This window comes from Lissotriton vulgaris, chromosome 2_1 (assembly GCF_964263255.1).
Source record: "Lissotriton vulgaris chromosome 2_1, aLisVul1.2, whole genome shotgun sequence".
Classification (NCBI taxonomy): Eukaryota; Metazoa; Chordata; class Amphibia; order Caudata; family Salamandridae; genus Lissotriton; species Lissotriton vulgaris.
The window spans coordinates 1,705,587,085-1,705,606,987 of NC_141687.1; the positions used below are offsets into that span (position 1 = coordinate 1,705,587,085).

The 19,903-nt window shown below is 45.9% G+C and overlaps 1 protein-coding gene across 2 annotated transcripts in view; it reads right to left on the bottom strand.

Moving 5' to 3' along the window:
- The window catches only part of MACO1 (macoilin 1), a 328,965-nt gene that overhangs the window by 285,102 nt on the left and 23,960 nt on the right, over positions 1–19,903 (bottom strand). The window lies entirely within an intron of this gene.

A 19,903-nucleotide genomic window follows, 5' to 3' on the forward strand; every position in this document is an offset into this window, starting at 1 on the left:
CGTGATCATCGATTTGACCAATTAGTTAAGAGCATTTCTCTTCACCAATAACAAATCCTGTTTAAAGATATTTTTATGCAAGAACTGGTCATTTACTTAAAGTCATACTTGTCTAGTGGTGAATGCACATACAGCCCGCCATATCTACAATATGAAGTCAGGAACCTACATTTCTGCTCAGTAGGTGGGGCTATTAGGAGACTTGCTGAAAAGATGCTCTAATCGAGAATTGCATTTATCACAAGAAAGTTACTCCCCAGATCTTGAGTATGTAGCAGAGTTGGCTTACGGCTGAGCACTGTTGGCCATTTATTCACCACGTCCTGGAGAGACGATCTTTAACCACATCAGTAGAACAGATTAGTCTTAGTTCTCACAGACACGTGGCACTTGCGCCTCATTACTCTGCAGCCTCATCTCTGCTCTCCTGCAGATCTACTTTTCGCAACTTTAGTTGCAGCTAGTAACACCTTTTACCGAGTATCTAAAGATTTCTTTTGTAGCTACTAAATTAGCCGTGATCTAGCCAACTTTGAGACTAGACATTTCCTTAACCCATTTCTATTTCAATGTTTGTTCCGAGTATACAGATACTTGCAGTCTCTCATGTTGTAACTTTCGTCAATTTCGGTTTCATTTTAGTAGATTATGCTCTTTGGTCTAATATTCTGACTCGGACTCATTTTGGCTCCCCCTGAGAGTACTCCAATCAGCGCACATCTCCGATGCTTTGTACTCAATATTAAGCTATATATATATATATATATATATATATATATATATATATATATATATATAGCTACAAACTTCTGCATACAATTTGAAATTAAATATAAAATATGTATATAAAAAATTTCCCCAGACACCTTGCATGCCCAGCTTTGCATCATGGCATACTAGCTCTGTTTACATATAGAATGTAAAGCAAGAAGAGATATACGTGACAAAGAAGAAACACGCTTCCACTAAAAAGGTGAGCACAGCCATCAGTACTTCAGCAAGGCAGGAAGAAGCATGTGGCCACAGACATGAGTGTCATGTTTTATCTACTACATAAACCGTTTTGGGCTGCAGCCATCTCAACATTGCTTACTGTGGACGCCAAGTCTCTCGGACAGACGATGTAATCAGTTTACTAGCACATTTCACGGCAGAGCCAGGTGCGGTTCCCCCTCCTTTTATCAGCATTTGAAACAATTGTAGAACAGTCAAGCTACAGAGATCATTCATGTATTGGCAAGGAAAGATTTCTTGGTATGTGAGAAAGTGCGTATTTCCACTAATATTCAGTTTGTTTTACCACTGTAATCTACAAACCTCTGTAACAGAACATAACATTTAGGCCAGTTGTGGACATTTGTGGCATTTATGCGTTTTTTCCAAGATATAAGCTTTTGACCATGAACCCCCGACCCATGTTTCATAAATGCCACAACTCCAATACATAATTACAATGTTGGCACTGTACTCAGGCAACCACTTTCACCACCTAGGGAACTGTGACCAGTCTGGAAATATCCCATGAACTGGTGCTTTGTTATAAAGCTTCAACTTCAATTCCCGCTCAACCCCAAATTAGGCCAAAGAAAAATACATTAGACACCATACTAACCCACACAATCTAATGCCAAACACATGGTGACACAACGCAACTTTCTGAAACACACTTCTAAACCCACCCCAGCCCCATGACATATCAATCTTGCATAACAACCACCAAATGTCCAGCCAATATAAAGTAACCATCTAGGAACATGACAGGCTCCACCTAACAAGTTACCAAACGCATCACAAAGGACATCATTCAGGACTAGAAAAGCTCACCATAAACATAAACCACACCAAGACTGCCACACCGCATTGCAACTCCCAACCCACGACCACTACTTCAACACTCCACCACACTGCATCAAAAACGCTTCAACTGCACAGCCTGCTCCACACCATCTGTAACATGCTAGCCCTATGGAACTAGGCTGTAGCGGTCTGAAAGAGTTTTGAGAAGGCTATTCCAAACAAGCATGTACAAGAAACAATCCATCCAAATATGGTTTAGTTAAGTACTTTCAAAAGGCAGAAATATTAACCATCTGCAGGTACTTGTTGACCCAAAGCCCACTACACACTTACATTAAAAAAAGATTAAAAAAGTCTTTACTTATGCCAGACCAAAAAAGGGGGATATAACACTTTTTACACAGATTCTGCCTTTAAAAACAATGTCACCAATATTGCTTCCAAACTAATGCATGTGTTTGCATATAACCAAGGAGATCTCAAGATCTTGCAAAGGTTGCTTAAAGAACTCAAATCCGGTTCTCCTTCAGATGTTGTCCACCCCCCTAGTGTTCTCCAAAAGGTTTCTGAAGTAGTGTCACCGGTTATACTGGATTGTATAAATTCATCATTTAAAACTGGGATTGTGCCACAGCAATGGAGACATGCCAGAGTTAAAGCTCTTTAAAAAAAAATCTAACCTTGACCCACACAATTGGGGAAATTACCGTCCAATCTCTTTGCTGCCAGGGGTCAGTAAATTAGCAGAAAAATATACTAACTCAATCTTATCTGCATTCCTGGAAAAGAATAACAGTCTACAGACTGGCTTTAGACCCCAACAAGGAACAGAGACAACCATTTTGGCTGCAGTAGAAGAAATCAGGAAGACCCTTGATGGTGGAGGCTGCCCTGTTCTCATCCTGTTGGAATTCAGCGCAGCCTTCGATACCTCATGATACAAAGACTGAGGGATGCTGGAGTGACAGGGCTGGCACTTAGGTGGTTACAGTCCTTTCTCCAAGACAGGGTGTATTAGGTTTTTGAAGGAGAATGCCCTTCAAAACCTATTTCATTGACTTGTGGGCTGCCTCAGGGATCCTGCCTGAGCCCCACGATGTTCAATGTCTATATGTGATAGTTGGCAGAAATAGTACTCCCATTTGGGGTACAGGTTGTTTCTTATGCCAGCGATACTCAATTGATTGTCTCCCTAAAGCAATCTAACCGATTAGACCCCGATTTGGCCACCTCCCTCCAGAAAGTTTTTGGATGGATGAGCAGCTCCTTCTTGAAGCTTAACGGATCCAAGACTGAGCTCATGCTCTTTGGGAAATCCGCTCCTGTAAATATTGATTATCTGTGGCCTAACTGCTTGGGCGTCCCCCCGGTCGTGAAAAATCGAGTCAAGAGTTTAGGAGTATGGATTGACTCCAACCTAGATTTTAGAGAAAAAGTTTAATCTGTGTGCCTAAGATCAAATATGCACGCAGTGGAGGCCGATTGTTTTCATATAATGGTGCCAGACTCTGGAATAGTATTCCATTGTATAAACGCTCTGAACCTGACCACCTTAAGTTCAGAAAACATATGAAAACTTCTTTCTTCCAGCAATTCCCTCGTAGCTTATCTGGTGTCTTAGCGCTGGGATGCCCCTGGGTAAACACGTGCTTTACAAATGTTCCTTCATTCATTCATTCAAATAGCCACAAATCAACGGAAGAGAACAAATCAACGGAAGAGAACAAGAGTGCTAAAAAGAAGGGAAACGAGAGGGAGATAGGTAAAGAGAAAGACAAACGTGTGCAAGCTGCAGCGGGAGAGAGAGGCACACTCCCGCAAGGCGTATGCTGCCACAAGCAGGAATATGTGCTTTGAAAAAGAGCTGCACGATGGCTAAAGGTCTCCTATGCAGCGCATGCACGCTGCGTAGGCGAGACCTAAAAAGCAGGCTGCGCTTACAGCATTTCCTTAGAGAATTCCCCTGAATACTAAAGGCACTGTATAAATGGGCAATATATACCACTATGAACAACTTCCACATAGGGGTGCTTATTTTGCCTCACCAGCAGACAATCCTCTGCCCACAATACTATGGTACTGTAAACTGCAGGACAAAAGGAATTGTGCTGCAGGTGAATTGGGTCTACCTGTCCAGTGGACAAAATGAGCGTGAAGGCTTGTTGTCCTGGACACCATACAATATGTCCTGAAAGTTGGGCTGTAGTACTTCCACACCTCTGCCCAAGACGTCTGTAAAGGGAACAAAAAGGGCATAGAACTAAATCATCTCAAGAAGTAACACAATGGAGCCAGTTCTATCAGAATGAAGTTTGTCTGCAGCAGAGAGTGGTGTGCACTGGTGCTGGTTTAAAGGTATCAGAGGTTTTATTCCCTTAAGTTATTAACTATCTGGAGACATACGACTTATGAATTACTTTTCATTTTAATGCAGCGAATTGTACTGCTTATAGTGCATATTTTAAGGTGAGAACATGCCAGAATTAAACAATGTAATGAGTAGGCCAGGTCGGATGCCAATGCGAAGTGGGAACTGAAAAGAGGGCACCAATTCTCTCGTCATGGTGTATGGCTGGGGACAATGCAGTAAGGATGTTGCCAGTCGGATGAGAGTGGATGGGATGTAACCATCTGGAATGAAGACTGTTAAAATAATGGCCGTCTCTAGTGATCTCTTTTTGGATGACGACCATTTGCAGTTACTTTAATATTTTTTTAATGAGGAGATTATAAAGTGACTTTTAAAGTGCTGTCATTTAGGAGTGAGTAATGTCGCCAGAAGAAGGCAACAGGCAGCCTTGCACAGGTTCTTTTCCTCTGGAGCATTTTTCGAAGGGCACTACTACAGGGGGCATCTATCCACCCAAACAGATATTTGCCTTAGAAGCAAATTGCACAAGGACTACTTTAGCGTCCTACTGTTGCTGACCACAAGATGATTGCTTATTTTCACCCTTCTCCCATGCTTTTCTTTTTTCGTGCTTCTTTCTTTTCACACAAAAGTACGATCACAGCTTGGTGTAATTTACCTGTATTTGTTTATGCTCAATTTTGCATTACATATGCAAAAGCAAGTGGCTGAATGCAAATAATAATTCAAGCGTGCTGTTGTGATGGATGCACTCTGGATTGAGTGATTTTACAACTCTCACATTCTGAGGTGAGTTTTGTCAGGATGATGCCAGCTTGGAAAAATGTAGTCAAGGTAGTGGCAGTCTAACATTAAATGTTCGAAGAGTGGAGAGACTTATTAGTGCAAGTCTGCTTAGAGTAGCCTTGAGGGCACGCCAGTGCGTATTTTCAGGATCAATCAATATTTGCTTGAAATACACTTTGATGGAGAACACTACAATAGTAAAAACATCCTATGAAAATGAAACAAACAATAATGAAATGTGAACTCCAATCACACCTGTACCGTATATCATTGGGATCACTACTTAAAGCTTACAACAGCTAAAAACGTCCCAGTAATGGTAAAATTACTGTGGACCAAATATGAATTGTGGCAGTTTGTGAGCGTGCTGCTTTCGTGCTCTTGCAATGAAACTAGATAGCATGCCACTTCCAAGTTACTGGTAGCATGCAGCACACTCAGAAAACCCAATTCTAGTGCTGAGCACCTCTTCCTGAGAACTTGAACCAGCCAGATCCTTTTCAGTTGAGAATAAGTTTCCATTTGCCTTTTTTTTGGAGGGTGGTGTATCTCCTCACTTCCAAATTAATCAAAGAGCGATGAACCTCGGAGTAACTAATCTCGTTTTTTTTGTTACATAATTTTTGCCAAAACCTGGGGGGCGTGGCTAAACCGGCCGCAAGATGGCCGCACTCTGAGTGGGCTCTGCCAGCCAACCTGATAATCTGCCAGTCATCCTGCAGACCCATTCTCCGCGGCTGCTCGGCACCATGCCATCCCCACTCACCTAACCTTGGGGCAAAACCCAATCCCACTTTTGCCCTCCTGCGACGCCGTTGAGCTGGGATCCGCCGCCACGCGCTCCCCGTGGCTCATCGCTACTTGCTGCCCCCACCAGCTGCGGCCCCGCGGCTCCCAGAGGCGCTTTGCTGCGGCTGCTGTGTCGGCCTTTGATCTCCGCAGACCCCGGCTCCTCGGTGGCCTGCCTGCTGCGCCCGCTCAGGGGTGGACTTCCTGAGACCGCCTTCTCACTTGGCGTCTGGCTTCGGATCCCTCTCCTGCCGCTCTCACCACTCGCCTGCTGGTGCTGGCTGCTGCGTCCGACACCTGCCTTGTTCTATTCCTCCTGCCAGGTTTGGGATCGGCCAGAGACAGTCCTAGTGGGCACCTTGGCCTCCGCTGCTCGGACATGACCTTGAAGGCAGCCCACCCCTCCTGTTCTAGATTTGCGGCGGCCCACTGGGCGAGTGTTGACCGCCTGCCTCCCGCCATCTCTAATGCCGGAACTTTTCAGCGCTACACCCCTTTCCCGTTGGTCCCGTTGCTCGGCCCGCCCTCTGAGCATTCCACGCCATTGCCCGCACCTCGTGTGCACCATCATGTGCGACACCTGCGGCTGGGGCTAGCACCGCTGTGCCCACTTCTCATCAAGCGGCCCCGCACTTCACCTACCTCTCCCGTCCCTTCGCCAGTCCCATGGATCCACCACGCACCAGGCCTCGCCACACCTCCATCAGGCCAGTAGGCCTGACGGTCACCTGCTTTAGCCCACAATCGCTGGGGGTATTGTTTGGGGTTCACACCACCCCTGCACCCGACCTGACAACTGACTGCCCACTGCACATCTGCAACGCCGCCTGCCGCCTTGAGCCCCTGCTCCATATTGTCGCACAACGGGGCTGCTCTGCCGCCCTGGGTGCAATCGACTTCTCCTCTCACCGCAGCTTTCCTTCCGCTGCCTGGCAGGGCCTCCAGCCTGCCTCTGACCGACCATGGGGAGAGCCGAGCCTAAACAACCTAAAATCGCCTTATGTCAGCGCCGTCTGACGCGTCAGGAGGGCGCAGTCACAGATAGAGGTGACCCAGTTGCCTTGTCAGACACCGCTCTCAACACGTGCGGATGATCTTAAGGCTGTCATAGGCATAGCGGCTCAGCTTGATCAATTGTCTGCCCGCCTGGACACAGTAAAGGCCCGAGTGGACTCCCACGACACACACCTTTTACATGTTGAAATTAGGGTATCTGACGCTGAGGATGCCGCCACTCAAGATCGCCAAAAATTGCTACTCATGGGCAAGATACTAGATCTCATTCGGAATAAAAATTAGGATTTAGAGGCGCGCTCCTGCTGGAGCAACCACCGCATCATGGGAGTGTCCGAATCCACTAATATCTCTAGAATGGGGGACTATGTGGAGCAGCTTATTCGCAAGCTCTTTGGCAATATCCTCTCCTCAGTCTTCATTGTCGAACGGGCTCACCGATCCCTCGGCCCTCGCCCGGCCCTGGCTTGCAGGCCCGCCCCATCATTGCCAAAATCCTGAACTTCAGGGACTGCAACGCCATTCTTCGGGCGGCCAGGGAGAAGGGCAAAATTAGTCACCAGGGCAACTACCTGTCCCCGACTACACTACTGTGGTCCAGGCAGCTCGCCGTAGTTCCTCCCGGCAAAACTGATCCTTCAAAAGCACGAGGTCTCTTACTCATTGGCATATCCCACTAAACTGCGTGTCAAATAGGGCTCCAAGATGCTCATCTTTCCAGATCCAGGGAAGCGTTGGCATTTGCAAACAAGTTGTACAGGTTGCATCGTTCTTCACCTGCCAACTCTCAGGCTGCCGCTGATGATAACCTCAGTGATAATGACTGAGCTGCTGTTAACTGTTGCTAGTCTGCTGATTTCATTCCATGTTACGCGCTTGGTCCGAGTTAGCCCTCTTGGTTATTACTGCCTCCTAGGACATCCAATTCCATACCTATGCTCTGGGCATGGTGTCCTCCATTCCCTGATGTCTTTTTCTTGTTGTCTGCCATGACCTACGGCTTGGCCACTCTGTCTCTTCGGCAGGGGTGTACGATGCCATGCCTCAACGGGATAATTCCCTTTACAGACATGGACCTTTCCCTTCCAAGTTGTGGGTTCCTGGGGGGGAATGGATGGTATCTCAGCCTGATTGGGGGGCTGGAGTGGGGGTCCTTTGGGTTTGTTTGCTTTAGGGGAGGGTTTGTGTGGCTGGGTGGGGGTTCCTGAGGTTTGTTGCCCCCCTACGAGTCCATTTTGTTCTTTCTGGCACAGGTTCATTCACCTGGTTTCTTCACGACCCGTCACTCCATTTCTGCTAGTTCTTCCTCTACACCCCTCAGGCTCAACGTCTTGTTTCCTCCATGCACCTCTGCTGCCCAAATTCCTACTGGGGGGGTTGTATTGTTTGAATTGGCACCTCCTTACGAGGCTTTAGTTGTACTTTGGACTATGCTATCACATTGCACTTTCAAGGTTATTGCTCTGCCCTTCTTCCTACATTATTAACGGCACCGCTCCATGCATCTGCACGAAGTTTCTACCTTCCTCACTACTTTGCTTGACACTACCTACCGGAATGTCCGTGGACTTAATGATCACTGCAAGGCACGCCTGATTCAAGGTGGACATTTGTTTTTTACAAAAGACCCACCTGTTACCTGCTACCGCCTCCAAACTCCTTTCCTGATACTAGGGTGAAATTCACTCCTCCTATTTTAATTACTCTCAGGGGGTGTCCATCCTGCTACGCAAAGGGCTCCCAAAGGGCTCCCATAGTAGACTTCCCAGGTGATCATTGACCCTGGGGGGCGTTTTGTGATCCTTCATGGCACCCTGCAGGCCCAGTCCCTGATACTCGCTGCTCTGTACGGTCCCACCAGTGACGACCCGGACTTCTTCGTGCAAGTCTGGCATCACATTTCGGTCCTTGGCCCTGCTGCGCTCCTTTGGGGGATTGATTTTAATGTAACACTGTCCACTACTTTACACTGGTCCAGCCCCGACACCTCTCACCCACGCACGACTTCACTTCTCAGCTCCATGCTCACTGATAATTCCCTATACGACGTGTGGCACCACACTCGCCCCGATTCACGCGAGGGCACAAGCGTCAATGGCTCCCGCGGCTGTTTGTCCTGGCTGGACCTATGGATCATCGCCCTGGACGCCCTGGTTTGGCTCACCTCCATTGATCATATGGCGCGCACCCTCTCAGATCATGCTCCCGTTTGCCTATGCCTCCGCCTTCGCCGCCCCATTCCCCCTGCCGTGCTTTCTCCTGCGCTATGTGACTCAATCTTTTGTGATCAGATACAAACCGCAATTACGACTTATTTAGAGCTTAATGAGGGTACCGTCGACTCCACCTCCACGCTTTGGGAAGGTTTTAAAGCCGTCATTCGTGGGAAATGTATTTCTAAACAGTGTGGCATCTTACGCTCTATCCGCTGCACTCTTGACAAATTGGAAAGGGAGATTAAGGCTCTTGACTCTTATTTATTTATTTATTTTTGTAATTTGTACAGCGCGAACAATTGCCCATAGGCGTCTCGGCGCTAGAAACTGTGCATGTATTCCCCGAGGCTGAGCCAGTAACTATTCTTGATCAAACAGCCAGGTCTTTATTTTTCTGCGGAATTGCATCAAGGACGGGGTATCTTTGATAGATGCTGGTAGGGAGTTCCATAATCTGGGAGCTGCCACTAGGAAGCGTCTATCGCCCCAGTTGACGGCTTTAGTTCGCGGAATCTGCAGGAGTTTAAGGTTGTTGGATCAGAGTGATCTTATGGACGAATGGAACCCGAGTTGAGATTTTAGGAAGTGCGGACCATAGTTGTGCAATGCTTTATGGACTATGCACAGCGCTTTAAACTTGATCCTGTTCCGAATCTTGAGCCAATGCAGGTCCCTTATTGTTTCAGAGATTGGTGAGAACTTCGGGGTTCCAGACAGGAGACGGGCTGCAGCATTCTGGATGGTCTGCATTTTGTTGGTCACTCTGGCTTGGGCGTTGATGAATAAGCCGTTACAGTAGTCAAGAGATGACAACACGAGGGAGCTTACCAGCGTCTTACCTGCCGTGGTTGGTAAGAACGGCATGATTTTCTTGATCAGCCTGAGTTTATGGTGGGCAGTGGCTTCTATTTTGTTTGAGTGGGCCATAAAGTTTAGTTTATCGTCAAAAGTCACCCCTAGATTTCTGACGGTGGAGACAGGTTTAGGTGGGGTTCCGTGCGTAGGGGGCCACCAGGTAGTTGACCATCCGGGTGAAAGATGTCCAAATATGACGACCTCTGTTTTTTCAGAGTTTAGTTTTAGGCAATTGGAGGCCATCCACTCTCTGATCGCCCGCATGCCCTCTTGGCAGTTTTCTGCTACCTTTTCTCCATTCCCGTTGATGGCCAACACAAGCTGCGTATCATCTGCGTATGAGGTAAGGCTCATCCCATGGGCCTTGATGACAGAGGCCAGGTCCGACACATAGATATTGAATAGTGTCGGACTGAGGGATGAGCCTTGGGGTACCCCACACGGTAGTGAGAGCTTGTCTGATTGAAAGGGCCCCAATGTGACCACCTGTAATCTCCCTGCCAGGAAGGAGGAAAGCAGATTTCTAGCCATGTGGCGGATGCCCAAGTTTTCGGCACGGTCGACCAAGATCTTGTGGTCGACCGCGTCGAAAGCTGCAGACAGATCGAGCAATACCAGTATTGCTGTACCTCCCTGGTCCCAGGTCACTCTTATGTCCTCTCTTGCTTTTATAAAGGCTCACTCCCGGGACCCCAACACTGACACTCTTGCCCAGATCCGTGGGAAACTTACTGACTTCGCCGATGAGGCCAACAGGAACCTTGTATTTCTTGGTAGGAAGGCACGGTCGCGCCACTTTGGTGAGTCCGATCGCCCTGGTAAATTCCTCGCAAATCTCCTCCGCCCGCCTCCGGCTGCGTCCTACATCACCGCCCTTCAGGATGGTGGCCCTGCTCGAACCACCTCCCCCGGAGAAAATAAAGCGTGCTTTACTGCATTCTACACACAACTCTACACGGCGGGTTCTGTACCTCCAGGTGAGGTTCTCGACCAATATTTTGATACCCTTCAGCTCCTTTGGATCGGCAATTCCCACCAGGAATTCCTCGATGAGCCCTTCTCTAAAGACTTAAACCCTAGGGGCGATAAATGGTATGCCTGGTGAGGAGGCCCCCGCCTCGGACGGCTTGCCGGCCTCCTTCTATAAGGCCTTCACCCCGATTTTGGTTCCTCATTTAGCCGCCATGTATAATGAGTCCTTTGAAACAGGCCAGTTCCCCCCTATCGCTACGCAAGGCCTTACTCACTTTACTCCAAAAGCCGGACAAACCGCCTGAGGTGCAAGATTCCTATCGTCCTTTGTCACTAATTAATACGGACAATAACATTTTCACCAAACTACTCACCTCCCGCCTCCTTCCCCTCATGCCGCTCATTGCCCACCCAGACCAGTCCAGTTTCATCCACGGGAGCACGACCTCCCGCAATCTCCGGATCATCTTCTCCGTTCTCCATCAAACAAACCCAGCGTTCCTGGCAGTGGCCGCCCTGCTTGACACCACCAAAGCCTTTGAAACCTTAGAGTGGCCCTTTTCTGTTTTATCTCCTTCCCCGCTTCAGGTTCAGCCCGGTCTTTATACGTCAAGTGTTACTCCTCTATACCCTTCCTACTGCCCGTCTCCGTATTAATGGACAAATCTCTGAGCCCATCTCCATCGGGCGTGGTACTCGGCAGGGGTGTCCGCTTTCCCCCCCATGCTTTTCACCATCGCAATGGAACCCCTTGCAGCTCGACTCCAACAACATCATACCCAGAGAGGCATCTGCTTTGAGGCTCGCGCTCTATTAGCCTCCATGTACGAGGACGATGTTACGATGTTACTCCTTATGTCCGCAAGAACCTCAGCCCACTGGTTCGTGTGGTGATGCGCTTTGGCGGTTACCCCCGGAATCCAGTTTCCCCTAACTGATGCCACGTTGCCCTTTGTCCCGGACTATCCCTTTGGGCGGGCATCAGAGCCCACTAGATACTTAGGCATCTGGCTGAATAGGGATGTAGATGAACTCTGGAGAGCTAACTTTCGCCGCGCAGTGGACTGGATGGAGTCCAAGATTCCCCTCTGGAGACGGTTGCCTCGGTCTCTAGCCAGGTACATACCCATTCCCAAAATGGTGGTGCTCCTGAAGTTTTTATATCAATTCGTCAATATCTCCATCCCGCTCACTGCCCACTTTTTCCACAGGGTTCTATCGTTGCTAATCACCCTTATTTGGGCCGGTCAGCAACCTAGGATAGCATATAATATCCTTACCCTACCGATGTCGCGCAGCGGGCTTGGCGCCCCGGATTTCAAGCTATATGCCCTTAGTGCCCAGGCCAGTTTTCTTCACTTCTGGCTTCACTTCACTCCATTCCAGCCTCATGTCGCGGTGGAGGCCGACCTTGCCGCCCCGTGGCTGCTCACAACCGCTTTCTTCGTCCCGGCGAAACTCCCACGCACTGAAATAAACACGGTTGAGACCACGCGCTGGGCCTGGGACAGGCTCCGTAAATTTTCGGGCTCGGACACGCTTTCTGCGAACACGATGCCAATCGTTCATCACCCGGCTTTCCCTCCTCTCAAATCTTCTGGGATGGTTAAACACACCACTCGCCTGGGGCTTTCCACAGTGTCGGATCCCTACCCTGGGAACACGTTCTTCTCACTTGCTGCCGACTCCGGCCACATGGACACCCTGCTTTACTATCAACTCAGGGCTGTCTTCAGGAAGCTTTACCCCTCGTTTCCCCAGCCCCCGGTTAAGGTCAATGAGTAGCTCCCTTTCCGCTCTCGCTGCCCTCTGCTCCATCAGCCTCCTTTCCCTACTCATGGTGCCCCTTCCGTTGTTCCCTTCCCTTTCTCAGCGACTCCACGATATTTCTCCAAGATATCAAGTGTTACATGTTCGAGGTAAACTTTGCTGTGATATATTGTATGACTGTACATGATGCCTTGGAATATGCAAACCTGTAACTTTGCTGTGCAATTTTTTCAATAAAGGTTTTTGAAAAATCAAAAAAACATTTATATATATTTTCACCAAAACCTTGGGTGAGGTGCGAGGGGGTTGAATATTGTGGTAAATCTCCGTTTTTTTCCCCACTAACATACACTTTCCATCAAGAGTGTGTAACTCATAACGCCCGACGCCCAGGACATATTGTTTGGGGTCAAAACGCCTGGATACCCTCACGGGTGAATAGCAGCACTTCATGAATCCTGCTGCAATGATTGAAGACCAACAAGTTGTCATGTTTACTTTGTTTGAAGGACAAGAGGCCCAGCCTCCTGAACCATAAACCCATATACAGTTGTTCTACAGTACTGATCAGAGAAAGGACTGTCAAGCCCTAAAGCAAGATTTGTATTTATATGTGTGAACGGTTCAGACTTACATACGCGATTTATTAAACGTCAGTAAATGCAGCACGCTCACTATGCATTACGGACTGTGGTCCAATACATAAATATATACACATTTGCAGTATTTAATATGAGGCTAATATACACATTTGCAGTATTTAATATGAGGCTACTTGCAATGCTCACTGAATTCATCCTGACTATATGGTGAAGCATGAAAACAAGACTGGTGATTTTTTGCTTCAAAATAAAGTATACGTAAAAAATTGCCACTTGAAAAAAGAGTTTTGTTAAACGATTTCACACGTTTCTATGATGTATTTATTTATTTAATGAGATTTATATAGCACCTGCTAGACCCATAGGTATCAGAGTGCTTTATATTAGGTTACACACTGTTACAGAAAATGATAACAATTACACATTACATCAAAAATAAGCAACACATTGAGAGAGGAAAGAAAGGTGAGACAAATAGAGCGGAGAGAGGTGGGGGAAGTGTGAGGGGGAGTGTTGTGGTCATCACAAGAAGCGGAGACAGGGTTTACGAGCCACGGTGTGAATGACGTCGCAACAGGGAGAATGAGGGAAAAGGATGACAGGAGAGACGAAAGGAAGTCTGCCCAAAGACTGACTGGGTAGGGGACGTCAGAGGAGGGAATCTACAGTCTGTCTCCCCTTTAGCTAAACAAGGTAGCTCCATCGGGCATCATTCAAATAGCTAGGTCTCAACTGACGAGAGAAAGTTCACAGAAGAAAGTCCAGTGGATAAACAGGGCGGGAACTATGAGCAAGGACAGGTGAGGGCAAAGGCCAATAGCTGGAAAGCAGAGAAGAGTAGAGCGGAAAGGGGTAAGGGGGTAGGGTGAAGGGGGAGGAGGGATGTATGGTCTAATAAATGTGTTTGAGGCATGCCAATATTTTTTTTTATTGAAATAGAGGACGAACCTGTGTAAAACGATAGTGAGCAACATGAAAATTGGTCAGGGCCCAATTCTTAAAGGAAGACATATAAGGCACCCACAGATGTGTCCTCGCATTGGTGCAGATTTAGAACTTTTAGGAATTTGCAAAAGTTTACTGAAGTATAGATGGAAACTGTACTTCCAGCAACCGTGTGTCTATTTCAATTGTGTATGAGGAAATATACATGATCACAGGATTCCAATCCGGCAGGGCGGCTTAACTGTTCATTCTTCTAGGGTTAATAAAATGCAAACCATTGAGTTTGGTAATATTAAACATCAGTGACCAAGCCAAAATTCCCCTGCATATACATCTTGCCCAAAGTCCACAAGGGGGGGGACCTTCCCACCAGGACACCCTATCATTTCTGGAATTGGGTCTCCAACTGAGAAAATTTCTGAATTCGTGGATCTCCATCTACAGAAATATGTGGTGGCTCTCCCCTCATACATAAAGGACAGTAAAGACATTCTAGCTAAGTTGAACAACTTTCAGTGGTCAGATGAACTTTCCTTCGTCACATTTGACGTTGAAAGCCTATATACCTGTATACATAGAGACATCGGTATGGAGGCATTACAATCTTTTTTGGACAGGGAACCAGCTGACAAGCATGACTTCAACAACATGATACTGGACATGACTGACATAATCCTTAACAACAACTATTTTTTACATGATTCTGTCTGGTATCATCAGACCTGTGGCACGGCTATGGGTTCTAAGGCTGCACCATCGTATGCCTGCCTGTTCATGGGCCATTTTGAAAAGATGCATGCTTGGAACAAATGTGCCTCCCCCTGGACCGAATATATCGTGTTCTGGGGGAGGTACATTGACAGTCCTTTGGTCTGGTTCTGTGGAATCCTTACTACAATTCCACACGTATCTCAATAATAACAAACACAACGTAAAACTGGCTATGACACACAGCAAAGAAACCATCAACTTCTTGGACATTTCTTTTTATGTCAAGGAGGGTGTGGTACAAAGCAGCCTATACAGGAAGGAAACCTCATGCAATGCGGTATTGCATGCGGACAGTGCCCACCCTCACTCTGTAATTAATAATATACCATACGGTGAGATGGTGAGATTGCGCAGAAACTGCAGCGAAGAAAACATCTATGCCCAAAATCTGACCACTGCAAAAAACAGGTTTCTCAAGAGGGGCTACAATCAGAAAGTGGTCGATGTTGCCATACGAAAAGCAAAGAATTTACGTAGGGAAGACACTCTACTGACCACATCTCATGCCATCCCCACTCATAAAAAAAATGGGATCGTAGCATCACTTTCACGACCCAATACAACTCCAACAGCAACAAAGTCCATAATGTACTTAGAAAGCACTGGGAAGTTTTGCAAAATGCCCCTGGCCTACGTGACCTAATACCAAATAGACCACTCATCTCATATAAAAAGGGCAGATCCCTCAGGGATGATTTATGTCAAAGTTACATAACTACCCCACGTGAATCATGGTTTCCATCTAAACCTTTGGGCTTTTACACATGTGGGTCATGCATTGTCTGCGACTCAGGCCTAAATAAAACCACCAACTTTACGTACAATACATCCAAAAATTACAAAATAAACAGCTTCATCAACTGTAACACCACACACGTAATTTACGTATTGGGATGTAGCTGTAATATCATCTATGTGGGGAGTATTTTAGCTGTTTTATAGCGCGCTCAGATACTACCAGAGTGTCCTGGCGCGTGAAGAGAAAAACAAGCAGGTGACCAAAAGAAAGAAGGATGAAGTTCATGTTTATTTTTTTTTATTTCCAGTATTTTATATAAGCTAATAATTTTATATAAGCCATCCGCCCTTTGAAATTAAGAATTCAAGAGCATCGAAGGGCGATCATTGGCAAAGATAAACGCTACCCAGTAAGTTTACATTATGATGAAAAACATCCGGAGGACACCTCCTTTTGGTTCCATGGAATTGATCACATACCACAGGACAAGAGAGGGGGTGACCGAGAATTAGCGGTTAGGCAGAGGGAAGCCAAGTGGATTTGCCGCTTACGAGCAACGCAAAGGGGGCATAATACTGACAAAGAGCTCCATTACTTTCTGGTATAAAATAATAATACTATCGCCCCTTTCATCTTCCCTACTCGCTAATGTCTCTGATATCAAGAACTGAATGTATAAATTATGTTGGAGGTCTGTTCTCACTATGTGGGGTTTTTTCAACTGCAGGGGATGAATAGAAGGCTAGATAGAATAGAAGGAAGTATACTGTGTTGCACTGTAAGAAACACATTTTTGTAACAGACTTCTTTCAATATGCCTTTGTCCACTGTGTGTGTAAAACTTGCTTTTATGGTATTGTAATGTTTGTTTTCCACACGTAGGAATGTTTCCGTGATATATGTGCCATGCACCCTTTCTTAGGGGTATTTCTCCCGTTGGGAAACATTCTTGCGTGGTATTTTATTCTTCCTGTCACTCTCTCTCTGTTGGTTGCACTGAAATCACAATCTTATTTTTGGATCATTTCTGCACTCCTTTTCCGTCACAATCATTTGGGATAAACAAACACTGGGTCCCCTTTTTGTAGTGCTTCTAGTTTGATTTCACTTTGAAGGATAGAATATATTATATCCGTATTCGCATTTTATATATTTTTCGTGCATACATTGGATCACTCCATGATGGCCGCCATGGTCTGCTCTGACTTCGCTCTTTCTACTTTCATTTCCGGGAATATATTAGACAAAAAGCACACTTATTTTTGTTGTGCAAACACGATACGACTATATTGTGCTTCCCTTTTAACATTATATGTTTTTACTCAACTTCACATAAACAAATAGGTACGATCGTACCAAACGTTACTGTGACCGATTTTTTACGCATAATTATTACTAATAGGAGAACATTCTTCTCCACCCTTATCTAAAACTTGTCGGCGTACCACACCGTCGACGTAATGCGACTTGTGCACTATTATACATATGAGGCACTCTATTTCTCGCTATATTCAAAGATGGCCGCCCTCGTAGATATGGGAACTCTTGGAATTACGATGGGATCGGTCCCGGTACCACGTGACCGCCTCCCAGTGCCTGCATACTTTTCTTTAAATATGGCGTACACCAGCATACCCCCGCTTCCAGTAATCCATGGGGAGGAGCGGTGGAGTACGGAGACCCTATCAGAGGTACGTAAGATTTCGGGGAAGTTCGAGTTTTCCGCCGGTTGTTGTAATATGTTTTCACTTCTGGTAACTATAGATTGTTTGGCCATTTTCAGGTACCGTACCGTACGAACTCTATTGTAACCATTCTATACGCCGGTTATCATCCGGAGCACGCTGACCCCCCTCCGCCTTGCCGTTCCTTTAAGGTATTATGTTTAAACTGGTGGTACTTGATTATTTAGCACCCTGGGGAGCAGGTGACTCCGGGGTGGTGTGCTAACATCTGTCAAAGGGTGGAGGTTGATACTGACCACCCATTGCCCATGGTATCAGCGGGAGGAGGGATTACTGTTTGTCTTAACGGCCTGTTTCTCTCTCTTCCATGTCCCGGAATCGGTGTTTCTAATACAGTCAACAAATGTCGTGAGCCAGTTGGAGGTGCTTACTGTTGTCCCACATGATTCTTTTCACGTGTTGGACACGTCAATATACATGCATGTCTTACCCAGATGCCATAACATTTTAGATATTTGTCTTTACCAACTTGTCACCGGGAAAATCCGTATTGGCTCTTAATAAACGGGGGGAGGACGATAATTATCCGCATCAGCAGAAGGAGGGTTGCATCTAATTATAATTAATACTTTTTGACATTTCAGAAAAATGTATGTCTTCTTTAGGACACCCCTATATAACTGATGTCTTCCTCTTAAACACAGGACCGTGACATCAAGTTTCTCAATTTCTTTTACGCGGTACACAATTTAATACTTGTACGTTTTTCATGCACAGGGGTCCAGGATAAATATACATCTCGACTTTCTCAATTTAACATCTCAGCTAACTTGGGGGACTCGAACCACCATTCCAATTGGAATTGAGTGCCAAGTTTATTCAGGTACAAACTAGCCTTTTACAGTTACAAATAAGTCCATAAGGGACTACCTTTCCTTCGCTTTTGTTCATCCCTTCTTTCTTGTTTGAAATAAACCTTGGGTTTGGGAGTGTTGTTCATACATCTGGTTTGCACTCTCCATGCAGAACTATACTTTCACATGGACCACTACAGTTGTTATGTGTTTTTGGAACGCACCTTAACCAAATGAGAACGGGACGTATAGATAAACTTGTCTGTTCATCTATTTGTATTAGGAACTTGGCTCATTTATGGGGACAGTGTGAACAACAAACTATATTACTGTATTTCTATTTCAGGAATACGTTGAGGTCTATTGTGATCATTCTTCTACATCAGCTTCCTAGGAGCAACCTCATCTAGGACTATCATACCCACCTGACTATTTAGTATATGGTGAGCCTTTATACCTCTTAGTCACATTTTGCGATACTCGAGGGCTTTCCTGGTCACCACATTTTAACATCTATGCACCTTTAAGGGACTTTTTGACTTTGAATTCTCTTCCTTGATCATGGTTACTCTGACCACACACCTTCTTCTTTGACACTTATTTCCTTAGACTCATAGTAAGCACTTTGCATGTTACAATTGCTTGAATCTTCTCGGGTGCCTTTTTCTCCAATTGGCACAGCTCGGTGATTGCATTCAGCGTCAAGCATTATGGCTTGAACTGGCCTTGTGGTAGCAAAGTACCGGTGAGGGTGTACTTGCATCCATAAGGAGACAGTAAAACTTGCCATTTGGCAGATAGTAAAATCTTTCTAACATGATTGGATCTATTGGCATGTTTTTTTAGACTTTTTTACTTTTTGCCTGTAAACCAGTCTGATGTATGTCATTTTATATGTATATTTAAACATAAGGCAAATCAAATACTTATGTATGTCAATATCTTTTTGCAGCCCTGATGAAATTCCCTAGGCACGAATGGGAATTAAACGCGTTGGCTGTGCCGTTGTATTTTAAAAGGAAAATAAAGAATACATTTAAGAAAAGAACAGAAGATTCACACATTTGATAAACTTTTTGTGCTATTGACTTTATCGAGTGCGCCTCTCTATTCTCTTGTACTATTGCTCTGACAGACATCCTTGGCAGCGGATGGTGAGAGTAGCCGCACCACCAAACATTTTTGAAACAGACAAAGTTGATGTGCGAAACCTTGGTCAGCTGCTGTGTGCTTTGGTTTATTGGTAATATTAAACATCAGTTTCAGTGCCAAGAATCCCTAGGGTGACCATGCGGTTTAAGGAATACACATTAAGGGAGGGTATATTTGCTCAATCATTTATCAGCTGATATTGCAAAATCACTTTTTTACACTCCTTTTTTTCTCGTACTCTGGACAAAGTTCCAACCTTTTCCAGTGTGGGGAGAGATTGGAGAGGAGGTAGTACATTCCCTTTGTTAAACCCAGTGATTTCTAGCTCGCTAGGGCGCACTGAAGCCAGACAGAATCCCTGTCCGAGATAGGATGAAGGCAATGCACTCATCAGATAACCTGTGCCAACATCTGGTAGCTCGGCACAGAGCATTCAGGTTTATCCTCAGAGTCAAAATGTATAGTATTGGCACAGCACCACCCCCGCAACACACTGAGTATTTGTAAAGCGCAACACTCATCCCAAGGGATATCACAGCGCTAGGATAGACGAAAATCTGTTTAGGGAGAATACAGTAGCATGAG